The following is a 25,936-nucleotide window of genomic DNA, read 5'->3' as shown; positions in this document are numbered from 1 at the left end:
GCTGCTCTGCCCCCTTCTCAGCCTCACCCCGTTCACTAAGCACTGGTTAGCAGGGGAGCGGGCCCTTTTCTGTCTGATCTGTCCTCGATTCCACGGAGAAGGCCTGGCCACCAGGCTCCTTTATTCCACGGGGGTCTGGCCTGGGGGTGCGTGGCAGGGAGCCCCAGCCCCCTGTCTGCATTGAGAAGGGCAGGTGGGCCGTGCCTGGGAGGGCCGGCCGCCTCCCGCTCCCCCTTCCCGATGAAACGACGTGCCGCTCATTTCCAGTAGCAGAGAAGGAGCCCGAAGCGCTGGTCACACGCGGCAGGGTGTGAGTGCCTGTGTGGAGGGAGCCTCAAGGAGGCCAGAGGGCACTGGTGTGTGTCTGTTTTCCGTTCAACTGGGGAGATGTGGTGCGTTCACAGGATTTCTAGCCCTGTCCTTTGCAGAAGAGACATCACTCTTCAAAAATGCAGCGAATGAGATGAGAAGAGTCACCCGGCTCCAGAGCGAGTCTGCCAGTTGGCAAGTGGCGTTGGCCACGCGGCTCCCAGCGCTGCTTCTAGGCTGACGCAGCCTGACACAGGAACTCCGAGCGGGGGAGATGTGCAGCCCCCGCCTCGTGACCCCTGCTCCCCAGGACCTTCCCTTTCGCTCGCCTCCTGGGGTGAGCCGCACCCTTCCGGAGCCCTGGCCTGGCCTCTTTCCCGACGGAGCTGTTTGCCCAGAGTCCAGTGGCGGCTTTCACTTTGCTGTCCTCAGACTTTTCATAGTGCACAGTGTGTCTGCCGTGCAGGTGGGGGCTCCAGCTCTGAAGCCGCATGTAACCTCCTCCGTGTGCTCGCCCTGGGCACACGCTCCCCGCCGTTGGATTCTGGAGAGCGTCAGAATATAAGCATCGGCCCCTCCCAGCCCTGGTTTCGAGGGACCCTCACGAGAACCCGCCAGAAACTGTCAGCTTCATCTCACAAACGGAGACGCCGAGGCCCAGAGCACTTCCGTAGACGACGTCCGAGGTTTATACAGTTGAGATGCACCAGAACTTGCTTCTAGGTCAACCCTTCCGCGTCCTGCAAGCTTCTGTCTTTTCAAAGAGCCCATTTTATGCTTAAAAGCTCTTTCGGCTCTGCAGGGCCCAATTCTACAATAATAGGAAAGCGGTGACTCATAGCCAGCTTGACTTCTCGCGCTGCACACACAAAACCGGGCTCTCTGCTTTGTTTTTCCGAAGAGCCATCACGTCCTCGAGACTCCTCTTCAGCTCCAAGCATCAGTGGTGGAGAGCAGTCAGGGACCCTCGAAACTTGCCGCCGTCTGAATGAAAGCCAAACCAGGCCTCCAACACTCCAAAAATAAGTGCCTCTACCATGAAACGAACACTGCAGAAAGAAACCGAGGCGGAATGTCTCAGCTCTTCTGATACAATCAGCGGATTCACCGAGAACGCGGTCAGAAATCCACATCCGTGGGGCGGGCAGGCGGCTGTGGGGGCAGGCGTCCCCCAGGGAGAAGTGCTTTGTCTCCGCCTTTGCTCACAACTGCCGCCTCTGGCGATAATAAAAAGCAGGCCGATCGGTTGGTTTTCTTCTTATTTTTGTGATTCTCTGCCGACAAGGCCCCCCAGTTCCCATGACTCCCTCCGCCCCCTCAGCACACTGCCAAGTGGAACCAGTGACTCATGCTACCCATCAGGTCAGATGGTTTCAAAATTGTTTTTATGGGTTTTTAATTTCTTTTTCTTTTTCAGTAAGTAAATCTCGCGTCCCACTGCCTGGTTGCCGGATCCTGCCTTCCCCAGCCTGGTTACTCCCAGCTGCTTGCAGACAGACTCCCGTCAGCCAGGCCGGAGGCGGTGAGAGCTGAATCCCCTTCCCCTTAGGGAGTGGGGACTGGGGCCCTTCTGCCGCGGCCCCCACCCCCACTCAAGCACAGTGGGGTGACCGGTCCACCAGGTTGGCCTCTGCCCTGATCCTGGGTTTCTTCTGACCCCAAAATCCAGCCCTGGGTGTCAAGCAAGACATTTGTGCCCCAATCCCTGCCACCTACTTCCTTCCTGTCCCCAAATCCTCTGTATCCTGGACAGAGCTCGGTAGCACAGTAGCACTGGCATTCCCAGGAGAGGAACCACCCTCTCCCGCCTCCTCCCCCTCAGCCCTCTCCTGCACCAGCCCCACCAGGCTGTCTGAGGTCAAAGCTGGTCCCTGGGGCAGACACGTGGGGTGGCGCCCCCAGGCCTGGTTTTAGCGGCGCGCTGGCAGAGGTCGACGGCCAGCTCTCTGGAAGGAAAGAGCCCTGCGCTAGCTGCGTGGTGGACGTCCTCGCTCCGTGGCCAACGGCCTCCCAGGCGTCAGTGAACACGGAGTTGGGAGGGGATGCACAGCCGCTCCAGGGTCATGTAGGACCTCCCCCAGGCCCATGGAACAGCTGCTTAAATGAGCTCCACGGCTTGGAAGATGTAAATCATTAAGAAGTCATGAGGTGGAGGTGTTTATGCATTTCACTTTTAGTGTAACTGATCCCATCTGTGAGTTTACATACTTGAGTTCGTCACGGTGGCTTGTGTAAGTCGGTCCCCCTGGGCCTGTCCGGGCCAGCCCCCGCGCATCACCGCCTGCTGTGTGCCTCAGGCCCTGTCCCCCACCGCTGAGCTCTGCTGGCCTCACCTGTGGCAGCCCGTGCATGGGATCTCCAGGTTCTCACCAGCCAGGGCCACGTGACTTCTGCGCTCGGGATTGCTAAATTTAGTGCATGCATTACAGTCCTTATTCCGCTCGGCCTTCCAGGGGCCCGTGGCACCAGCTCCTTGAAACTCTGCAGCATCCTCCTGTCTTGGCGTTGGGGCCAAGCGGCTCCCGCAGGTTCCCGCAGGCCCCGTCTCTCTGCTCGCCCTCTGACCGGTGGTGGCGTTGCCCTGGATCCGGGCGTGGTTTCTGTCTGTCCTCCGTCCTCCTTGCTCTGCAGGCGAATGTGGAATTTTTCCCCCAGACTATACCTTTGGCCCAGATCTCTCTCTTTTTTTTTTAACAATAAATGTTTATTTTTCAATGACAGTTGACATACAATATTATATTCGCTTCAGGTATATGACTTTACGTAACTCATGAAGCGATCATCCCAATAAATCCAGTCCCCGCCCAACACCGCGGTTATTACACTGTTGTGGGCTGTATTCCCTGCACTACACTTCACGTCCCCGTGACTGTTTTCACAGCTGGCCATTTGTACGCCTTGACCCCTTCCCTTTCTTCACCCATCCCCCCGCCCCCTCCCATCTAGCAACCATCAGAATGTTCTCTGTATCTACGAGTTGGCTTCTGTTTTTTTTTGTTGTTGTTGCTGTTGGCTTATTTTGCTTTCTACAGTCCACACGTAAGTGAATCGTATGGTAGAGAAAGCTCTGTCTGACTTGTTTCATTTAGCACAACACTCCTTAGGCCCGCCCATGTCATTGCAGAAGGTAAGGTTTTATCCTGCTTCATGGCTGAGGCACATTCCATTGTCCACACGGACCCCTTCCTTACCGTTCACGGGTCGATGGACGCCTAGGTTGCTTCCAGGCCTTGGCGACTGTGCACAGTGCCGCACCGACGCTGGGGTGTGTGCGTCTTTGCGAGTCAGTGCTTTGGGTCTCTTTGGGTAACCGTGGAGCCACCGGACCCTCGCACTCCGGGCTCACGCGTGTCGCTGCCTGCACCACGCCTCCGCCTGACCGCCTCCCGCTCGACAAGTGCCGTCCTCCCCGCCCCACGCGTGTTCTTTGGGTACACTCCTCCCCCGGGCACTCATGCCGGCCTCTGTTCCACACGCACTTACTGACCACACAGCCCCGAAGAGGTCACAGTCCCTGTCCTCACGCAGTGCACTCGAAGGAAGTGGTGTCATGTCCTCCCGGTGACCTGAGCCCGCGCGTGGGGGCACCCTCGATCCCTGCCTCTCCCACATTTCTTGTTTGCCATCACTTGGTGAGGAAACCCAATCTCCTCCACTTCGGACACGAGCCCGGAACCCGTCCTCTCCTCCCAACCGCACCGCGGCTGTGCCCTCTGAGGCCCGCGCAGTCTGTCCCCTGGGTGATGCAGGAAGCCTCTCGCTGGTCCTTCCGTCCAGAGACCTACTGCTTTCTAGTCTGTTCCCTGTCACGTGGTGTGATGATATTTCTGAAATCACACCTATGATGTTACTATTTCCTGGGACAGGATTTCTCCGTGCACCTTCATGGTCTTCAGCACAAAAACCTCTGCTCCGCGGCACGAAATCAAAGGCCGTCTCTGTGACTTGGCCCCTGTCCACCCCTTAGTCTTCTCATCACCATCCCACTTGGGCCCTGTGCTCCCACCACAGGGACCTTCCTTGGGCCTCCCCACCCTTCTCTCTGCCTGGCGTCCCTCCACCCTCCCACGCCACCCTCCCGCCCCCAGTCCCTTCTTGGATTGCCTACTCCTCCCAGTCCCCATTCAAAACTTGTGCTGACGCCAGTCTGCCAGTGCGGCTGTGCGGCGGGCATTGCAAAACCAGGGAGGGGCCTCATGTGCACCTGTGGTCACCGCAGAGTGTCATGACCGTTTCCTGGCGTGTGGCGGTAAGGTGAATAGTGTCATTGAGGCCACCAGTGGGGCTGGCTGCTCCTGTTACTTCCTCCTGCGGGTGTTTGTGAGCCCTCCCACTCTGTACTCGGTGACTCTTCTCTGTCATGGCCACGTGGGACCATGCTGTCAGCATCTGTTGGCTTCTCTGGAAAGTGAACTTCTGAGGGAGGGACTGTGTCTTTCATCTCTGTATCAGAGACAAGAAGGAGGGCGTGGGGCCCCTAGTAAGTCAGTAGTTAATAAGCCCTTGTCACAGGAGTGAACGTAATGACAGAGTGAGGTGGCCGAGGGCGTGGGGCCCCGAGGGACTCCTGGTGCAGACATCCCCGCACAGAGTGGCACGGGCACCTCAATCCACAGAGTGGCCACTTCATACGGTGGGTGCCATGCTCACGTGCAGAAAGGGGCCAGCGGGCACTGGGTACATGGGCACTCGGTACACGGGCACTGAACGGCAGCTACTGTGACGACAGAGTTTGTTTAGGAGCTTCTGTTGCTTCTCTGTCGTGCATCCCAGCTCACTTCTCTGCGCTTCCTCTCCTTGGTGGTTCGTTATCACCTTCCTGATTTTTACTAGAGAAGTGGCATAATCCTGATGGTGCAGATTATTTTAAACCGCTGGCGCTTGGGGCGGGGTGGGGGCTGGGTGTAAAAGTGGACGGCTATTCCAAGATCTAGCGTCCTGATGTGTGAGGGACTGTCACTCACACACACGCACAGGGCCGCTGAAATCTGGGGGAAAGGCTGCCAACACCTGGATCATCGGGCCGTTCCCAGCAGCCGTCAGGCTCGGAGCCTGGCTGCGTTTTGTGTGCTGGCACCCCTTCCCGCATTCCTGATGGGCCGGCTCCCTGTCACCACGCCCTGTGCTGGCGGCAGCCGGACGGGCTTTAATGTGCTGGACTATGTTGCCCTCTAGGGATCAGGCCTAGTTTTCAGTGAGCATTTCCTTGCTGGCTGGGGCGTCTCCTACCTGCGTGTGGGTTAGAAACTACAGGGGCGGAGAAGGGACTCCTGTCCTCAAGGGGTGACGCCCACGTTCAAGGAGCGAGACACGTGACTCATCTTGGGAAAACGTCAGGCAGGATGGAAACTCAGAGGGTTTCTGAGTACAATGAGGCACGCGTTTCTGTGTCTAGTCCTGGAGGACGATGAACGACGACAAGGAATCGTGTGTACAGGGAGTTTGCAATGGCAGAAGACGGTGACATTTTCTGATTTAACCCTGTCAACTCTTTTCAGTAGTCAGATGGGACTATTGATAACTGCCTTGTCAGTCAGCTGACGCTATGTCCCGTCTCAAAAGTCACGCTTGCAACGAAGCTGAACTTCACAGGGAAAAAAAACAACAACAACAACCCACGGATATGACTCACTGGTATTATCTTTCGGCGGCCCGGGAGCTCCCTATCCCGCCTCTCCCGAGACATCTGAGAAGATCAAAGCAGAGGGAGGCAGGTGCGATCACTGGAGAGGCGGCTCGTGGGTGGTTTTCAATCCCTGCCGTGCGGCCGTGATCCTAGAACTCACAAAAGGTTGTGTTTAAGACGAAAAGCACTTAGCTCTGTTTCTCTATGGGAACAGAACGCCGAAATCATTCTGAAGTCCTGTTTCTTATTTTAAGAATCAAAACAACTTTTAAATCTCTCGTGTTTAAGCTTAACTCACAATGACACTGTCCCATTATCATCTATGGTAGTTAAACCAAATAGTGGGAAAGCGTCCTTTTTTTCCCCCTTTAGTCTTTGAGGAAAACAACAACAACAACAAAAAAAACCCAAAAAACCTCCCCAATCATGCCAGGCTGTCATTAGCCTCGGTTGCTGCACACATTCAAAGAGAAATGTCCCCAAACGCCGATGTCCCCACACTCTGCGCTGGTGGTGTTTTCCCTACTCAGAGGCCTTCCCTTCCCCACTGGGAAGGAGGGAGGGACTAACGCTCAGGAATGCGGTGCCAGGAGGGGCCACTGGGAAGGCGAGACAACGGAGAGAGAGAATTTCTCCCTGGGGATCGGGAATACTCTTTTCAGGAGAGAAGACCCCTTTGCTGGGTTCCCTTGTATCTCCTTGGGCAAGGTGGGGTTGCTTACCTATTTCATGTCTATTGCTAAACCGCCCCCTGGCAGAAGTTGCGGTGGGGGGACTATGTTACCTCTCTGAGTGCTTTGGGTAATTCTTTTGGTGTAGAATAAATATTGGGGAGTTGACCAGGTGTTCTTTGGTGTTAGATCAATCAGAGGTCCTCAGTGACTAAACAAAAGTGAAAAAGAAACTCGAATACATTTGTACTCCACATTTGAATGCAGGACGTGTCTGCTGTTGTCCTATGGGGGAGCGTCTTCCGTTCCAGGAGCTCTCCCGTCAACCCGCAGGAGAGGGATGCTTGCGTGGTCCCTCCGTGACTCTGTGACAGCGGGGAGGCCCTTTCTGGGCCTCTGGACAGCCCCTGGGTGATCATGCCATTGCGCAAATAACTTCAACTTGCAGCAATTGGCTTTTAGCAAAATTGAAGTCCTTTGATCGGGGATCAGAAGAGCATTACAAGAAAACTGAGTCTCTTGACCTTTCTTTCTGAAGGGCAGCCAGCGGATGCAGGGCGATTCGAGCTGGTTTTCCCCAGGACCCGTCTGCGTGGGGAGGCCAGCGGGACCTCTGTGGTTCAGCGGTGCGGGCACAGGGCAGTGTTCCTCTTCCCGAGACTGTCGCTCTTTCTGGAAACACCGGAGCCTCCTGCAATAGTTTCTCAGAGGTTGTAACTGGAGCACAGTCCGACCAGGGGAGGTATTTAATGTTAGGCAAAAGTGAGGCGTGGCAGGAGCCTGGTTGGGAGATGGGGAAGGAATCCCGGCCATCGTGTCTCTGGGCCTTCAGTTCTGTGGTCTTGGGTTCCAGTCTACTGGAGGGACACACATTTAATACGTGTCCTATGGAGAACCTCTGCCTCCTTGGATGGCTGCCTGGCCCCCTTCCTCCCCCCACTCTTATTCTGACAATAGCATTTGATGCTTTGGGGTTCTGATAGCTGCACGGTTACGAGGGAGAGCTCTTATTTAGAAATTTTGTCACAGAACCCCAGAGGCGAGAACAGCTCATGAAAGGCTGATGTCTATTTTTACGACTGACTTGCCTTCCCATGTTGCACAAGGTTATGTATGCACAGACCCAGTTTCAAGATAGCACTTTTTTTTGTATCGACTCATGGTGGACACCGATGAACACAGACACGGTTCGGAGCCCACCCAGCAGCCACTCCGGCTTCTTCCTTGCCCACCGGGCCCTGATGGAGTCCAAACCGCTATACTGTGTCCCAATCCCAGCCCTAGGAGCAGAATCTCAGTGGCTCTGCCCCAGGGACCGGTTTGGAGTGAATATACCACCAGTGCTGGCCTGTAAGACATGCGGGGAAACCCGGGAGCTTCTGGGGCAGGTTTCTCTGATTCTTGAAGTAGAGAGAAGGAAGACACAGCCCCGCCTCCTCTCCTGGACTCTGCCATAGCTGTCTGTAAGAGGCCACCACGGTGGGGAGGAGAAGGGAAGGAGGCAGGGGCGCATCTGACCTACTGAGTGTAGTAGACTCAGAAATGCAAGTTACTTGGGTCCTGGAGGGTTCCAAGGCATTGAGTTAGTCCACTCTGAGAGGGCGATACCTCTGGATTTCTTGTTTTATGAGATTAGCCCCCTGGTTTAGACCGCCCTGAGTTCAGACTGAAAGCATCCTAGACAGCCGTCCACAGTGGGCTGTGGTCTCTGTGCACAGGCTGCTGTGTCCCCTGCCCTCTAGAAGTTTCTCCACCCTCCATCTCAGCAGGAGTTTTTCTAAGCTTTGGGCCGTGGGGACATTAACACAACTGAAGCTCATGAGCACAACTCAAGAACAGAAATACTCGTTAGCACAATTGCCAGTGCTGATGCTAACTCCTCCCCTTTCCTCATCATGGGCCCCTCAGGGGCCAGTGCTGAGCCTTTGTATGCTAACTCCTCCCCTTTCCTCATCGTGGGCCCCTCAGGGGACCAGTGCTGAGCCTTTGTATCTTATTTAACTATCACATAACTTATTTAAATAAGATAGTTAAAGACGGTATTTAACTATCCTATTTAATTATCAGATTGACTCCATGAGGTAGGGACTCTAATTATTCCTGTTTGATAAATGAGAAAACCAAGGCCCACAAAAGTTGCCATTTTCCCCAAGTTCTCAAAGCTAGTAAGTGACAGAGCTCAGGGTCAAGCCAGACTCCGAACACACCCTTGACCCTGACCCTGACCCTGGACTCGCCACCCCACTAATCCCAGGAACCACAGACATTCACAGGGCAGAGACCTTGTCACCTGATGGGTTCTCAGCATCAACACACGAGTTCCCCGGAGACGTGAGATCTAATTAGACTCTAAAAGTGATTGAGTGTATAAATTCACCGCTTGCCGTAAATTCTCTTGTGAGCCCTATTTAACCTCCCTGTACCGTGGACTCTCTGTTTGTGAGGTTGCGACAAAGAGACTTTCCACCGCCTCCTTCCTCAGGATATGAACAGATAAATGCGATAATGTATCTAAAAGCGTTTCGCAATATTGAGAGGAAAAGTACCACAGAATGCCAGACCATTGTTAATGTGATTTTAATAACTCCTCCCAACTCTTAGGATATTGATAGTGTAATGGAAGATCTTAATTTGTTGAAAAATTTCCATACTGCTCCTTAAACTCCCAGGAGAAAAGGCTTTGTGAGAACAAAAATGAAAAGTCAGAATTATCAGCCATCGGTTGAATGTTCACTAATAATCAGGGGTTTACACTGAACAGAAGACAAGCCTGTGTTGAACTAGTGGTGTTCACATGTTTTTACATTGGTGTTTGGAAAACATAAGTAAAGGATGGACGCTTTTAAAGAAAAGATTTTATTTGTTTATTTTTAGAGAGAGGAGAAGGGAAGGAGAAAGAGAAGGAGAGAAACATCAATGTCAAGAGATACATCGACTGGTTGCCTCTCACACGCCCCCAGCTGGGAACCTGGCCTGCAACCCAGGCATGTGTCCTGACTGGGAATCGAACTGGTGACCTTTTGGTTGGCAGGCTGGCACTCAGTCCACTGAACCACAGCAGGGTGACCCTTTCTTTGAAGGAAAAATTTCTTACTGACATCTGATGTCAACCTAAATTATTTTTTATGTTACTGAAGCATGAACAGACTAAAACTAGGTAGCAAGCCTTATACTGATAGACCTAATATAATGATAAAACCAAGAAAAATTGACAAATTAGATAAAAACAAAATGGCACAACCAATAAAAGTTGGACTAATGACATTCATTTAATATGATGGATGATGTTTCGTTGAAATAAAATAAGTCATTTTAACAATATAAAGGGCAAAACTCTTGTTCGGTTCCCTATGTCTAGAGTTTCAGCTCCAGATTCCGGCGGCGGTGTGGGTTAAAATCCCAGCTGTGCCCCTCCCAGCTGTGTGGCTGTGGGCGGGTTAGTTACCCTCTCCGAGACGATGGGTGGGCATCTCCAAGGGTTCCAGGGAGGGCTCCAGATGGTGACATCTATTGGTAACTTTGCGCAGCGCCTCGTACATACCAGGGGCTCAGTACGTGTTAGCTGTTACTACAGATGTTATTTGTATTACTTTGTTAACACTAATTAAGAGGATTCCTATTTTCCATAAGTGCGCTTTGTGAGAAATTAATCATTTTAATAATTTGTGTCAAGTTCCCAATGAGCAAACTCTATGCGCACGCAAACTGTCAGGGAGCAATCCCAGAATGCACAGGGCCCCCCGGGAACAGTGTGCGGCAGCCTTGCCATCTGCAGAGCAGCCCAACGCCAGGCAGGGTTACAATTTGCCTGAAGTGAACGGTTCGGACGGTTATTGCTGGAACGAATAGAACAGAAACTCTTCATGACGTGTTTACTCTTGCACTTGGCGCCAGAGGCTGTGAGTGGAGGTGGAATAACCCAGCTGCTCCCCAAGTCGGGGGCACTGAGCCCCGAATCCGGCCCGAGGCTTATGAAGTCTGAATTTGTCTACCACTTTTTAAAAATGGGAGCTACCGCAATAAGACACAATTTGGTCAGGTCTGGCTAAGAAGTAGACTCTGTTGTTGTTTGGTAAAAATGTCTTTGTGAGGCCCTGGCTGGCGTAGCTCAGTGGATTGAGCACGGGCTGCGAACTAAATTGTCGCAGGTTCGATTCCCAGCCAGGGTACATGCCTGGGTTGCAGGCTGTGACCCCCAGCAACCGCACATTGATGTTTCTCTCTCTCTCTTTCTCCCTCCCTTCCCTCTCTAAAAATAAATAAATAAAATCTTTAAAAAATAAAACAAAATATTAAAAAGCATTTGCGCACACATGTGTGCGCACATACATGCACATGTGTGCACATATATGTGCTTGCACACGCATGTGCAGATATGTATGCACACGTTTTGTCCGGTTCCCTGGGCCCCTCTTCTGTTCTGTGCTGGAATATACTTTCTTGTAGGCCGTCTTTCTCCTGTGTTTCGGAGAATGTATTTTTGAGTTCATATTTCAAATGACAGAAATGTTCATTAGTCTAATGGCCAGAGAGTCTTTGGTTCCCTCCAAAAATCTGCAGCTGCCCCCTGCAGACACCCCCTCTGTGCAGGCCTCCTCCTCCTCCCTGGGAGCGGAGCGGCGCCCCGGGCTGGGCGGGGGCTGTGCTGCTGCTCCCCACTGGGCAGGGAGAGAAACTTCCTGGAAACATCACCGGGGTCAGCAGACGCGCGGCCCCTTGACGCTCAGTGTGAAGGGCCAGGTTAAGCATTGTGCCTGGGGGGAGAAGCTCAGGAGCATGACTGTCCCTTGCGTCATGTCCAGCGATGACCACAAATGACCTCTTTTTTGTATATTTGCAGTTGTAATGATTCCTTTTAAAGAGAAACAACTGTGTCATAAATATATACAACCTCAGTCTTAGAATGCTTCAACCTTGAGGCATAATTCTCCTCACAGGTTTCAGGGTTTCACAGAATGATTATATAAAAAACATCGATAACGATACATTAAAAACTAACTCACGAGACACTGGATTCCCGGGGTCCTACCTGCAGGGTGCCATCTGTGAATTCCAACGCGCGGTGCATTTTCATTGAGCCCCGTTTTGGATTCCGTGTCGGCCCCTCTGCACCCCTGCCTGCAGGAGCACGAAAACACCAGGGCTAGCGTGTTCGATGAGCAATAACAACGTCTTTACGCAACATGGTACTCAAGCCACGAGACTGGAAAATCTCCCCCCACCCACATGTATTTGTTTTCATGCTCTGAAAGTGCAGTTGGAAAGGGGGAAAAAAAGAGCAATTTTGGATCAAGGGAGCAGTGCCGGAGGAACTGGCTGGGTCGGAGTGGTCCCCAATTTAAAGAGCTTCCCTGAGCCCCCACCCAGGATCGCAGGGCAGGCCTCCGACCACGGGACACACTTTGTCACGCATTTATTTGCTCTTCCCACTTTCCGCCTCCTGAGCCAATGCTTCATGTTCGTGTTCCTGGAGCCACTCAGACGAGAGAGCCTGTCAGTGACTCACTGGCCCCCCCCCGCCCCGGGCAGGGGAACCTGAGGCCGGCCAGCCTCACGCCCGGCGGGGTGGAGAAGCCAGGCCTCCGAGCCAACTTTGCCCGAGTTCAAACCAAACAGCGGCTGGGAGGGATCAGGTCCTCTCCTCGTGGATCAACAAATCACGCGGGGAACAGCAACATCATCATTTAACACACGGGAAAGCTTTCTGCGCCTGCGGAGGAGTTCCTTAGGTTTGGAGAAGGAAGCCATGTTGCCATAGAAACCCAGGCCTGGACTTCCAGGTTGTCCCCAAATGACTTTTTTTACTTGCGTGCTGCATGCATCCTTCACTGACACCTGGCAGGGGCTGTGATCACTGCTGTTAAGTGAGCACCTACTGTATACCGGGCTGTTGACACATTGAATTACTTTTCACAAGAGCCTCGCAAAAAAAATAATTTGTTTGCAGTTTGTAGATGGAAGGGGCAGAGGCTGAGAGAAGTTTGAAACTGGTCCAAATCACATACGCAGGAAATAGTGAAAGTGAGCTTTGAACTTGGCTCTGCTGGACTCAGGACTCAGCCCTCTGAATGGCAATGACCCCTCGCCCGCACCCCTTCCGTGTGCGGACAGGGCTGTCCACACTCTCTGCCGTCGGCATCTCAGGATTTAAGTGAAATCCTTGTTGCCCAAGCCTCAGGTGGGCCCGGGTCTCCCTCACACCTTTTCAAAGGTTGGTGGGTTTGTCCTTGGTGGGTGGAACCCTTGAAGCAAAGGTCTGCAAACCAGTGACACAATTCTCCTTCGACAGTTTGCGCTGAATGAGGTTCCTTCCCCGTATTATGGGATGGGTTACCTGGGGTGGTGGCAGAGGGCCTCTGGGGGAATTGCCAAAGGTGTTTCAAAGAGGGGCATGCTTAACGCGTGTCCCCACTGGTCAGACCTCTCTGCGGAGCCCAGCCTGGGACCTCACACCCCACACTCCCACGACAAGACGGAAATACACTCTAGGGGGACAAGCTCTGTTCTGCCTTCTCTGTGACACCAGCCAGGAAACCACAGAGTCCATGGCCCTGGAGGGCCGATCCCAGCACTGATAACCCACCGTCCACTGGACATTTCCACAGGGCTGTGTCTTGCGACATGGGTAGGTCACTTACCCAGAACTCACGCTGCCTCTGCCTGGCTGCCTGGGGTGGGGGTTGGGGGGACACTCACCCGTGAAGAACCAGCTCCAGGGGAGTCTGGAGCCTCCCAAGCCCCCTCGTGGGGAATCCGGCCACCCCCTCCTCATGCTCTGACACTGTCCCCATCCACAGCCCTGCGGTCCGAGGCTCATCCCCGTCTGAGAAGGGCATCGTGTAGCTCTCAAGTTGTGTTTCCTTCTTCCCTGTTTTCCACTTTATTTCATGTCTTCATTAGGTGGTAACTTTTCCATTTTTAACAAACGTTCAGTTGGGCATAGCTTTAGTTGTGGATCTAGCAAAATCAATGTCTATTGCAAACAATGCATGGCATGCTTTGAAAATATAATGGATTGGTAGACATTGGCCGCCGCACGTGCGCAGGGAGCTCCGAGTTCATCTGCTGTTGTTTTCACTGAGTCTTCGACATCTCTCCTACAGTCTCAAGCCTGCCTTTGGCTCAGGCCTAAGGCCTTGCACGCCAGATCCCAGGAGCCTTGTACAATGTGGGAAACGGTAGCGATTTAGGGAGGTGTGTGTGCTCAGAAGCCATCTAGCACATTCTCTGAAACAATGGGAAGAGATCAGCACTTGGAATGAGAGCACTGAGCTTTTTGTCCTGGCCTGCCTCTTAGTAGCTGCGTGATTGCAGAGAAATCACTTTATGTGCCTGGCATTTTATCTCGCCTCTAAAGTAATATTTACCTCCCAGAGGGGTGTGTGAGTGTGTGTGTGTGTGTGTGTGTGTGTGTGTTTACAGGGTGTTTGCCCTGTTCGACACCACCTACAGAGTGATGGAGACCAGGCCAGATCATTAAATCCAAATTACACCAATAAAGACTCAAAGTCAAAATGAATAAGAATTTAACTACATGGCTGGAAAAAATATTGGCTCCACCCCTTTAGTTGTTCAATTTAGTGTTTATGAAGATTTCATTACATAAGAGAACTATTTGTGAATTATGTCTTTTTTACTTTGCAAAAATTCCTTAGTATCTGGATGATCTCCAAATGGAGAGCACACGACAAAAAAGTGCCAAAGCCACATGGTAGAGCTTTACCTAAAGTGGGATGCGCGTGCCTTTCAGGATTTTGCTGTGATGGGGGCTCACCGGGACCTTGCCACGAGGCTGGCTGGGAGGGCCGATCACACGTCTGAGTAACGAATTATATGGCGATGCATTAACTGCTCAGGAAAGTCTGCAGAAGAAATGCTCTCGCCCCTGAAGGCCATCAGCCGGGAACCTCTGCCAAGCACTGAGCCCGTGGCTCTCGAACTCGTACTCGATCATCAAACTGCTGGCGGGGGCGGGCCTCAGAAATGCCTGGGACGGGGTTTGTCAGCAGCATCCCAAGGGATTCTGACACCAGGCCGGACCTGGGAGCCACTGGATTTGAACCAGAGCCTCTCCTGTCTCATTTCATTTCACTTGACCTTGGTTCACCCCTTTGGGAAAGAGTCGCCGGTGGCGCTCCTCTGGGCCACATTTCTTCATGAATCTGACTGCCGCCAGGGCTCCCTCAGCCAGGCAGGATGAGCCCCGTGCTGTTCATATTGATAGGGGTTTAAGACTTGGGAAAATTTAACTTAAGGTAAATAGTCATAAATCTAGCAAGTAATGTGTATGTTAAGTTTTTGTTTCAGCAACTACAGATAAGCCCCATCGTGACGCCTAAATTTTAAGCAGTTGACCTCTTGGGGCACTGACTGGGGATTACCTCATCTGGAGAGGTCTGTACCAGGAAGAAGCAAGCGACTGCCCTTCCCCCTTGGAGGCAACTGTTGAATTTCAAAGGCTTTCGCTGACACCTTGTTTGCCCTCCCCCAACCCCCTTATAAAAGATCTGGCTGGGAAAGAAAGAGCAAGATGGTTTGTTAGGGTATGAACCTGCCATCTTCTCGGATCGCCGGCCATCTGAATAAAGCACCTATAAAAGATTCAATCACTGTCATTGCTTATTGGATTTGGTAGTGACAGGCAGCCCGAACGCCGGTGTCTTTTCCGATTACAATATCACGGTCCAATGGGGCTGTGTCCTCAGCCCCTCCCTTCTCCCACTTCCTCCCAGCCATTAGAGCTTGCTTCCCGACACCCCCTCCCCCACCACATCTCAGCATTTGCACTGTCCTTAAAGGTTCTTCTAAGCTCTCCGATGCTGGCAGGGCCGCCTTTTCTCTTCCCCGCTCTTTTGTTCCCAGTCACGGGGGCTTCTGCAAGCTGTTTTCTGTCCTAGTTCGGCGACACGGGGCAGTAACAGGGATTTCAGGGTAGACTGCTGTCGTTGCTGGAAGCCCGGGACTGGAAATCGGAAATAAGCTGTGTTACATCCTCCGGAGACGGAGGGAGGAGCCGAAGTCGTTGCAGTGCGGGAGGGGCCGGAGCAGAGACCTTTGCCCTTCTGGGCATTGGACCTTTCCTGGGGCAGAAAGGCACCAGACAGACGGAATTATAAAGCCAGGTGGGGCCCTGCTCTTCACTAAGCCAGGCTGGAGGTCGTCTGCTAGGGATGTGACGCTTGGTTGTTTTAGTGAGAGTCTTGTTTTGGCTGCGAAGGTAGAGGTAGCTGCCTTCCTTCCTCGGGGAGGGGCTTCCCACTCGAGGTCCGTGGGCTTGGTTGATTTGCCCAAAGAGAATACCCCAGGAATTACGCAGCATTGACCAGTGGGACTGTGGCGTGTCTCAAAAACTGCAGATTTAATGATTTCTAACGGAGTGCAGCTAATTATAGATAGATAATTAACACGATGATGAATTTGCTTGTTGCATGAGCTTTTCATCATGCTCACAATTGACGTAGTACGTCCCCGCACAGTAATCACACCACGGGCACCGGCACCCGCTTCGCTCAGTGCTTCTCCGTGTGTGGCCAGCGAGCCACTGACGTCAGAATCCCCAGGGGCAGCTGGTGAAAATGCAGGTTCCTGGGCTCTCTCAGACGCATCGGTCGGGATGTCTGGGGTGTAAGGCCCAGGAATGGGCATGCTTAGCTGGGCTCTCAGGTGCTTCTCAGGAACACCGAGGTTCAAGGGTCCTAGGTCAGACGAGTACCGAGTGTGTGTCCGAGATGTCATCTGATGAGAATAAAAGTCTTGACAACAGACAGTCTTATAAAGTAGATGTTATTTTCCCCATTTTTAGATAGAAGCTTCCAGACGGTCAATAACATTTCTGAGGTCACAGAGCCAGTGAGTGGTAAAGCCAGCATTCACACTCAGACCCAGCCAACCCCAGAGCCTGTGCCCTTCCCAACTCACCCCCCACCTTCCCGTAGAGGCGCCAGGGGCTGCCAGGCTATCTGTGCAGCCTGCGACGTTTGTGGCGACGGAGACGGCACTGAGTGGGTGTGACAGGGCCCCTGGGGGACCCGAACTCTGTGGGAGGCTGGTGGCAGTCGTGACCTCTCCTCTCCAGCAATTCTCCTCGGACTTGTGGGGACTTGTAGCTCCTCGGAGCCCACACTCGCTGCTGCACCCGGGGCTCTCGCTGGCCCCGGACACCCACGCCGTTGGACACGCTGATGATTCACAGCAAAGGGGGGCAGGTGCACTGGGGACTCACTCTCCCAGTGTGGGGTGACTGTGCTGCAAGGAGGGACACGGCGCTTCAGTCCCAGGAATGTGATTTGTAATTAGCTTAATGATGATACTGGGAATTCCATTCTGCGCCAGTGACTCGGCCACCGGCAAGGGACCCAATCCTTGTCCAGGAGATGAGACAGGAAGTCTGCTGGCTGGTTCCTGAGACGGATTCTGTCCCTAGCAGGAGCTGTCTGAGCCTTTCCACGGGAAAAGCAACCCAGGGCACGGCTGAGAACTCCTTCCCAGGATCGCCGATCCACAGGCAGGAGGGGCGTTAAAACCTGCTGGAAGCCGAGTGTGAGCGGTGCCCTGGGGAGAACACTGAGGGGCTCTCGTGGGGGAGGGAACGGGCCCCTTGTAGAACAAACTGCTCTGCCTGCTGTAAATAGCAATACACACTTGAAGCAAATGTCAGCAAGCCCATCATGACTCTGGGACTCGAGATAGAACGCACAGGTACAATGTAACCTTGAGGAGGAAAGGACAATGTTCCTTCTGGGCCATGCCGTGATGTCCTTTTTACCGTGGCACACAGATAACATGGGGAATCATACACTGCAAACGCGATAAAACAACCATCCCAAGGGTAGATGCAAAGGCAAAGGCAAAGGCGGAACTCTACTCCAGGTACAGGTGAGGCCGCTACACCTCGTCCCGTGGACAGACGCCCCCCTCTGAACTCTGACCACACACTGCTGATGTCGGTAGCTTGATTTAATTATGTTTCACCTACACGTCAGCTGGCGATGACCCTGTACTTCAGGTTTGGAGCAAAAGTGACCTGTACGCCATCCCACGTGCGCCTGAGGCCTCTGGGGAATTCGCAGGGTGGGGGTCGTCTGTGCTACAGGTTTCCTCTGTCACGTCTGGGTCGGAAATCCTGCTTCCGTGAAGATCGGCTCAGTTGATGGAACATCTCTGCATCCCGACTGGCACCTCGCTGCCCTAACTGGTCATGACCTTGGAAACTCCATTTTCCAAAACAGCATTGACTGAGGGAGTCTGTGCACATCGCTGACTTTTACTGACAGTTTGAGGCCACGGAGAGGTTTATACAACAGCCTCTGAATCTGAACCAGAAGTTAAAACGGAACGGAATTGAAGAGTGAGCAGTAGACACCCAGCTCTGGTTTTCTGTCTGTTTTGTCAGGAGTATCTGATGGGACGTTCCTCCCGCCTGCACCCCCACCTGCCCTGTGCACTGCTGTCTCCCCGCTCCCTTCCCTGGCCTCCTCCACTCGCTTGCCTCCCTCTTCTCCACTTTCACCCGAATCCTCCCGCGCACCTGCGCAGAGCAGTTTGCTCCTTCTCGCTGTCCTCCTCGAGACGGAAGATGGCAGCACGCCCGCCCCCCCACCCCAGCCTAGAGTGACCTATCCAGGTGCTTCTGAAAACAAGGGCAATTCTTTTTCTGGGTGAAACTCTAGTGTTAGCTGCTAAATAACATTTTACCAAAGACGTGTATAATTCCTTGTGATAGCCACCATATGATAGTTCTGAATTTTATTTAATTCCTGTGTTACTTCTACTATTTTTTTAAAGATTTTATTTATTTTAGAGAGGGAAGGGAGGGCAAAAGAGAGAGAGAGAGAGAAACATCAATGTGCGGTTGCTGGGGGTCATGGCCTGCAACCCAGGCATGTGTCCTGACTGGGAATCGAACCTGTGATGCTTTGGTTTGCAGCCCGCGCTCAATCCACTGAGCTATGCCAGCCAGGGCTTTACTTCTACTATTTTAGGTGAATAGTAATTCGGCACACAGAGTAAGTAGCCCCAGTTTCCATGAGCCAGACAGGAGCCTCACGGGTCACTGGGTGTCGGGCAGAGCGCTCAGCAGGGCTTTGTCTCAACGGTGGGGAATAATGCACCCAAGGCTAAACTCGACTCCAGTTCACCCAGGAAATCATGAGACAGAAAGACAAACTTTTCCAAGTAACTTGTATAAAAATAATTCAAGAATCTGTATAGTAACACAAAAATACCTAGTATTTAACAAGATAAAATTCATAATGTCTGACATCCAATAAAAAAATTTCCAGGCATGTCAAGAAGCATAAATGTCCTCTTCATAACAAGAAGAAAATTAATCAAAAGGAACCTAGAACTGATACAGATGTTGGAATCAGACAAGGATATTGAAACAAGCACCGTAGCCGTATGTTTAAATAACTAAGGAGAGACGGGGAATATATGAGAAGGACCCAAACTCAATTTCCAGAGATGATAGCCACGCCGTCTGAGATGAAAAATACATCGGATGGGATTAATAACCAGAGCAGATTACCAAAAAAATTAGTAAACTTCAAAATAACAGTAGAAACTACCTAAAAGAAAAAACGCAGAGGAAAAAAAAACAGTTTGAAAACGAACAGATCCCCAGTGGGCTGTGGGACAGCTTTGGTCTGCTGAACCTGAGGCGACTGGAATCTGTGAAGGGGAGGAGAGAGGGCAGGACAGAGAAAATGCTTTAAGAAACAGTAGTTGAGCCCTGGCTGGCGTAGCTCAGGGGATTGAGCGCGGGCTGGGAACCAAAGTATCGCAGGTTCGATTCCCAGTCAGGGCACATGCCTGCAGGCCACAGCCCTCAGCAACCGCACATTCATGTTTCTCTCTCTCTCTTTCTCCCTCCCTTCCCTCTCTAAAAATAAATAAATAAATAAATATTAAAAAAAGAAACAATGGTTGAAAGATTTCCAACTTTTTTGTAAAAGTATCAATCGATAGACCCAAAAAGGTCAACAAACTTCAAGCACAAATAACATGAAGAAAACAAGACACATCTTAACCAAATTCCTCAAAGCCTGTGATAAAGAGGAAACCCTAAAAGAAGCCAGAGGCAGAAAAGGCACATTGTGAAGAGAGAAACTAAGGCCACGGCGGACTTCCAGTCAGAAATAATGCAAATGAGAGGTCAGCGGTACAACATCTCAAGTACTGACAGAAGAAAAAAGTCAGCCAGGAATCCTGTACCCGCTGAAATATCTTTCAGAAATGAAGCCAGGCCCTGGCCAGTGTGGCTCCGTTGACTGGAGAACCGTCGCACACATCAGAAGGTTTGATTCCCGGTCAGGGTACCTGCCTAGGCTGCAGGTTCGGTTCCCTGTAGGGGCGTGTACAAAAGGCAATGGATCGATTTCTTCCCCTCTCTCTAAAAATAAATAAATAAAATCTTTTATTTAAAAAAAAATGGAAGAATTCATCCCCAGCGGACCTACACTATGTCAAAGAAAATTCTTTGGACAGAAAAAGAAAAGAAAAGACAGGAATCTGCACAACAGTAAAGAGTACAGGAAGGGAAACCTGCTACAGAGCAGAGGGCCGCCTTGCCCCCGCTCCAGCTGCGCCGGGCCCGGCAGGGAGCTGGGCTGGGAAAATCGGAATGGCCAGGGGCTGGGACACGCTGGACACGTCCTCACTGGTGTCTCACATCTGAGCGGGGGTGACCCGAAGTCTGGGCCCAGCTGGGCGGCCGACGGGACCGCCTGCGCGTGACTTCTCACGGCGTGGCCGCTGGAGTTCCCTGGGCGGGGAGGGGCCTCCATCACAAGCATTGCAAGGGGAAAGAGGAGACGCTGCCTGGCCTTTCGTGTGCTAGGCTTGGAAGTCCCACGGCGGCACTTCGGATGCCCTCTTTCGAGCTTCAATGGTCCGGGTTCAAGGGCTATAGACCCCACCTCTCAAAGGAGGAGAGTCAAAAAATTTTGAGGCCGTTTTTTAACTCGGCAGATAATCCAAAACCCAGTGTCTTAGTGAAACGACCATTTGTTTAAGTCACGCCAGGCAGTGTGTGCGGTCTGAGCTAGGCCTGGCTGATTCCAGCTGGGCTCATCTGCGGTCGGCTGGCAGGTTGGCTGGAGTTGGCTGGTTTATGCACGTCTCGATGGAGGGCCGCGGTGACTGGCTTATGGTCTCTCCTCCTCCGGCAGAGTAGCCGGGCCTACTTTATATAGCGGCTTCAGAGTTCCACCGCCGCATGAGGTCAAGCCTCAGTCAGAAAGCACTTTCCAGCCCTGGCGCGTGAGGCTCAGCGGATGGAGTGCCAGCCTGCGAACTAAAGGGTCACCGGTTCGATTCCCAGTCAGGGTCACAGGCCAGGTCCCCCCGTTGGGAGCATGTGAGAGGCAATCCATCGATGTATCTATCACTCACACACTGGTGTTTCTCTCCCTTTTTCTCTCTCCCTTCCCCTCTCTCTAAAAATAAATAAAGTCTTTTTAAAATAAAAATAAAAAGAAAGTGCTTTGTATTTATACCAGGGCATCCTGCTCCACAGCCTGTGCTTCTAGTGGTTTTGCCGAACAAGGGGTGGGTGTGTGTGAAACCCCAGGAGGGTCAGCGCAGGCCCTTGGGAGGGGAGCTGGGGGATGGCTGGGACTCGGAACACTTGGACGTGTGTCCGAGAGAGACTTACCGCCTACCGAGTCAGTGTGTGTGCGCTTGGGTCAATGACCGTGCAGAACGGACCTGCATTCAGCATCAGGAAACCGACCAACAATGGGGCCACTTAGAGACACAGAAATGGAGAGGGGGAAGACATGAACCAAAAACTTGGTTTTACTACGGAAAAGCAATACAAATCATAGCAATCCATGAAAACGGAAGACTATTTCTATGGATTAGTTGTCTAGCAAATGCATATGGATGCATATGGATGCAAGGGGCCGTGCACGTTGCTGTGGATGGTAAGACGGTGAATCTTGGCTTTGTGAAGTGTTCGATTCGGTAGCACGAGGAACTGAATAGTGACCGCCCCTCTCAGGGCCGTGCCGTTGATTGGAGTTTGGTCACAGCAAGCTCCAACAGAACATGTTCCCTCTTCTTTGGCCCCTGTGGCCTGATTATCCAATCGCTGCTTAAACAAGTCGAGGTCGCACTGTTGAGAGCGGAGGGGGCGTAATGACTGTGGCATCGCCCAGCACCAGCAGGAGAGGACTCGGGCCCCGCCCGCTGGGCTGTGCTCGGCAAGCATGGGGCTGACGGACGCTGTCCAGAGGGAGGACGGCCAACTGGGTGCTTGTCCCTGACGTGGTTTGCGGCTTCGCAAGGCTACCGGTGTCCTTGCTATTAGCTTGTATCAAGAGCTAGATTTCCTTTGTCCTTCCGTTGTGAGCCCTGGGGTTCTTGGAGGGCATCCAGATGTTTCCTATAAAACATCCATTCACGCCCAGACAGGAGACGCCTGGTAGGCTGTGCGCAGCCTCTGGGGGGGCTGGTGTCTGGGTGCGGGAGGACCCCCAGGGCCGAGCCCGGATGACAGATCTGGCTCAGGAGGCGCAAACGCAGGGTCCGAGGAAAGGAAATGACAGGAAACGGGGTTGGCTGCACGACAGGCCTGAGGGTAACAGTTCACCGTACAGTTCAGCTCTCTCAGGGGTTAAAAAAAATGTGATTCTACTCTTGTAGGAGAATGTGGTTTCATAAGATTAAAGGATCTTTTAATATTAGGAAAAAGAATGTTTTCACTTGTGCCCTGTCTCCTTAAAAAAGGGTTTTAAGGTGGCTTAAAATATTAAAGCTTGCATGAAGTGGGGCAGTGAACACGGAGATAAGAAGGAAGTCACAAGCCAGGGGCTAAGGGTGAGGCGGCTGAATTCAGTGCTCGTTCTGGAAGTCTCTGATTCAGGGCATAAAGGGGGCTGTGACCGGCCATACCACCCACGTTGCCAGGTTAGAGAAACCCTTCTAGAGAGAGTATTTTCCAGGTACTGAACTTTATGAAGGATTAAAAAAAGTGGATCCTCATAGGAGGCGCCTGGAGTGGCACCTTCCACCATGTCTTTGCAGTGCTTTTGTAAAGATAAAGAAAAAAAAAAACCTTTTGAGAATTTGAGGGTGCATCCGTGCCTACCTGCAGGGCGACCGGAGTGCTGTGCCTTCTCTGAGCTTCTGTTCACTGCCCCTGCCCCCCGCCCCTCGCCCAGCTCACAAGGCCACTAAAGGCAGACAGAAACCCTTTGCCAGACACTGCAGCAGGAGGGAGCAGTCGTGGCTGCGGGAGGAGCTGGCAGGGGTGCGGGGCGTTAGGAGCACAGGGAGAGAGAAGTGAGGACGCAGCAAAGACAGGACAGAGGGCGCACAGCCCTGTAATCCCTAGAACGCAGATTTAAGGCGGGTGTGACCACAGAGTAGCAAGGTTTATAACGATGTCCCTTTCCTCTCTTGTCTAGGGCACTGACGGCGGCACCACCAAAGGACTCACTCGTTATCAGGCTGACATTCGAGAGAGGTGATTTCCACCTTCACTGCGCCAGCCAAAAAGAGAAGGCAATTATTGGAGAAGCAGCTTTGGCCTTTGGATACATGAAAGCATGAGAGAAAATCACCCGTTCGCAGCTGGGGGTTAGGAAGGAAACATCACAACATTTTAACTCTTGCGCCTTAAGCACCTGCCTCAGACTGGGCAGTCTCAAAAGCACCTGCCAACGGCTGTCTCCCCTCCCCCTCTCCGGTGAGCCCTTGATGGCCACATGGGAGGGGCTGCAAACCTCAGCGCCGTGAGTCAAAGGCATAAAGAGGGAGTGCCTCTCTGCCCTTGGGGCGGGCGCCACTTTGATCTCTGCAGCCGGCTCTGCCACTGCCTCCGTTTTGGCCATCTCTCCCAGGCCCGGTTCATTCAGCGGACACACCCGTTCTGAGTGTCTCTGTGCGGCCAGGTATTGTGCAAGGGGCCCACACCACAAAGAACAAAAACAGACACCTCCCTGGTCACTTGTGACCACACTGAACAGCCAAGAGAACCACCAGGAAGGGCGACAACAGGCCTGCCAGGTTCTGCAACAGAGGAGCCCGCCAGCGTGGCTCCAGGTGGGGGGAGACCGGAGGGGTGACCAGCTGACTTGCCTGGGGGGGGAGGCCCAGCTCAGGGGAGTCAGAGTGGCTCTCCAAGCCCCTTTGGAGGCCGGAGAGGCTCGAGGCCCCACAAACAAGTGCTCGTGGACTCTATCCCGAAAGAACAGGGGCACTTACAGTGTTGTAAGCAGGGGAGAGGGGGAGCAAGCCCAGGTTTTGAAATGATCTCGCTGTCTGTAGTTTGGAGAAGCGATTCGAGAAAGACCTGAATCAGGTTAGTACTTTACCTCCGTGAGGAACTCTGACTTCATATTTCCTTCAAGCTCCAGGTGATGAATAGGGTACTGTTCGGTTTCTAGCGGCAAGATTAGCGTGACCCAGCATTCATTCCCGCTGGCCTGAAACAGCCCCGGTTGCGGTCTGTGGCCCCGGTGTGCTTAGATGACTAACGGCGCCCTTTGCCCTCTCAAACGCGGCTGAGCTTGGACAGTGAATCATGCGGCCACTCTCACCAGGATGTCATTAGTCACTGTCCCAGAACACCACCACACAGGCTACGGGCTGGCCCGTGCGGGCGGCTGCTGGCTCTGCTTTCCTGGAGGGGCCGGAGTGAGGGCCGCTGCGGGGACGGCGGGTTACCTGGCTCCACGGCGTCTTTGAGAGCCTGGTGCTCCTTGCTTCTCTCCTCTGCCTCCCAGAGGGCTGGCATCGTCCTCCACCTGGCTCCTCTCCGGCTGACGGCGCTGTCGCAGCAGCCACAGCGCCACCGTTGCAGACGGGGGCCGGGCTCTCGGGGGTCGTGGACAAAGGATGGGGCTGGCCACCCAGACATTGTAAAGCAAAGCAAGTGGGAAGTTTATGAAGGAGAGGGGGCTCCCCAAGATGTGGGAGCGGGCCCCCTCTGGCCCGGGAACGGCTCTCTCCTGTTCACTGGCTATAGGCTTCGTAGGGTGTTTACCGAAGCGTCTACGCATGCGATTTCCCACAGTCCTCCTTGGCTGCCCACTCGGGGAGGAAACCCCAGTGCTAATTACTATCAGGTGTCACCAGGCTGGCTGATGACAGCTGCGGGGTCTCCGGATTTCCTACTTCATCTCCGGCCTCAACAGGACCCCCGGACTGCTGGGAGAGACGGTCTCTTCCGACCAACCTCCGCGGTGACCCACCAGCCCAGACCGGGTCGCAGGCCGCTGCGGAGCCGATGCTGTATTAACTGAGTGCCATTCTCCGTGCCTGAACCCACACTTCATGGTCTGAGACCCTGTCACCCCGATTTGGCGGTCCACCCCCCTCAAAATCCATGGGCTGCGTTAGGGGGGAGGAGGCTGCGTGAATGAAAACGTGCGTTCCCTCAGGAAAGCGAAGGGGAGGGGGGGACCCCGGATGCCATGCGCTGAGGTCCACCACACAGAGCATCGGCGCACCAGGGTTCCCTCGTGGCCGAGGAGGCTGGGGAGCTTGTTTGGGCGGAAGAAGGGTCGTCCCCCCCCTCGGGGGAAGGTTGTGCTCTCTGACCGAGTGTACGGATTCCAGAGCGATGCACGTGGCGTGGCGAGGGAGGGCGGGAGGGCGGGCGGGGACGCCTGCCTCCCCGGCCAGATCCGCGAATCAACCCTGGTGATCGGGGGCAACAGATGTCGCAGGGAGATCCCCTTCGTGTCCCTTGTAGCGTTTTGGAAGGGGCTGCTCTCTCTCTTCGGAGGAGAACAAGACTCCTTGTGACTGACATCTCATTAGTAAATCTTTGTGACCAGACATACTCAGGACTATTCAATAACACCCTCAAACCCGGGGAGTTCAGGGCTGACTCTGTCCGATTCCCTCTGGATGCTGAAGTTCGCCCCTAGTTCGCCCCTAGTTTTTCGTCCTGCTGTTTTGGCACCACTGAGCTCCTGACGTGATATATGTATTTCCCCCCAGTAGTGCCTTTGTTTTCCAAACATCATCTTCGATGCAAGGTCTTCACTGGGTCCCAGGAGCCTGACTCGGGAACAGACAAACCCGAGTCGAGTTTGTCTCTCCGCGTCTCAACGTGTTTGCTTCTGTGTTCGAATCCTGGGCTTAACACCCAAATCAAGAGCAAGCTCTTTAGGATCGACCAGTATTTTGTGTTTTCTGACTCTGGCTCTCTTCCGTGAACATAATGGCCACCCTCATACTTTTTTATGAAAGAATCAGACACTTTCCCCCGATCTTTGAAAAGGGTGGAGGCGGTGGGTTTTTCCTTGGTTCTGGACTCTGGAAAACCTGATTTTATTACCGTTCCAGCTGTGCCCACCGGAAACAAACAGTGGGTGAA

At 53.0% G+C, this 25,936-nt stretch overlaps 1 long non-coding RNA gene across 2 annotated transcripts; it reads right to left on the bottom strand.

Annotated features, from left to right (window-relative positions):
- Window positions 1–5,958: 5,958 nt before the first annotated feature.
- On the bottom strand, window positions 5,959–24,060 carry LOC123821524. Of its 2 annotated transcripts, none has more exons than XR_006786126.1 (3): window positions 23,925–24,060; window positions 11,636–11,724; window positions 5,959–6,084 (listed from the first exon to the last, which is right to left on the bottom strand). It is a non-coding gene; the product is annotated as an uncharacterized LOC123821524 (long non-coding RNA). The 2 variants fall into 2 exon arrangements; XR_006786125.1 differs by lacking the exon at window positions 5,959–6,084 and adding an exon at window positions 10,918–11,458.
- Window positions 24,061–25,936: the final 1,876 nt, after the last annotated feature.

The sequence above is a fragment of the Phyllostomus hastatus genome, unplaced genomic scaffold, assembly GCF_019186645.2.
Source record: "Phyllostomus hastatus isolate PE091 unplaced genomic scaffold, TTU_PhHast_1.1 phas_contig_40, whole genome shotgun sequence".
NCBI classification, from domain to species: Eukaryota; Metazoa; Chordata; class Mammalia; order Chiroptera; family Phyllostomidae; genus Phyllostomus; species Phyllostomus hastatus.
This window is presented reverse-complemented; position numbering and strand designations above follow the sequence as displayed.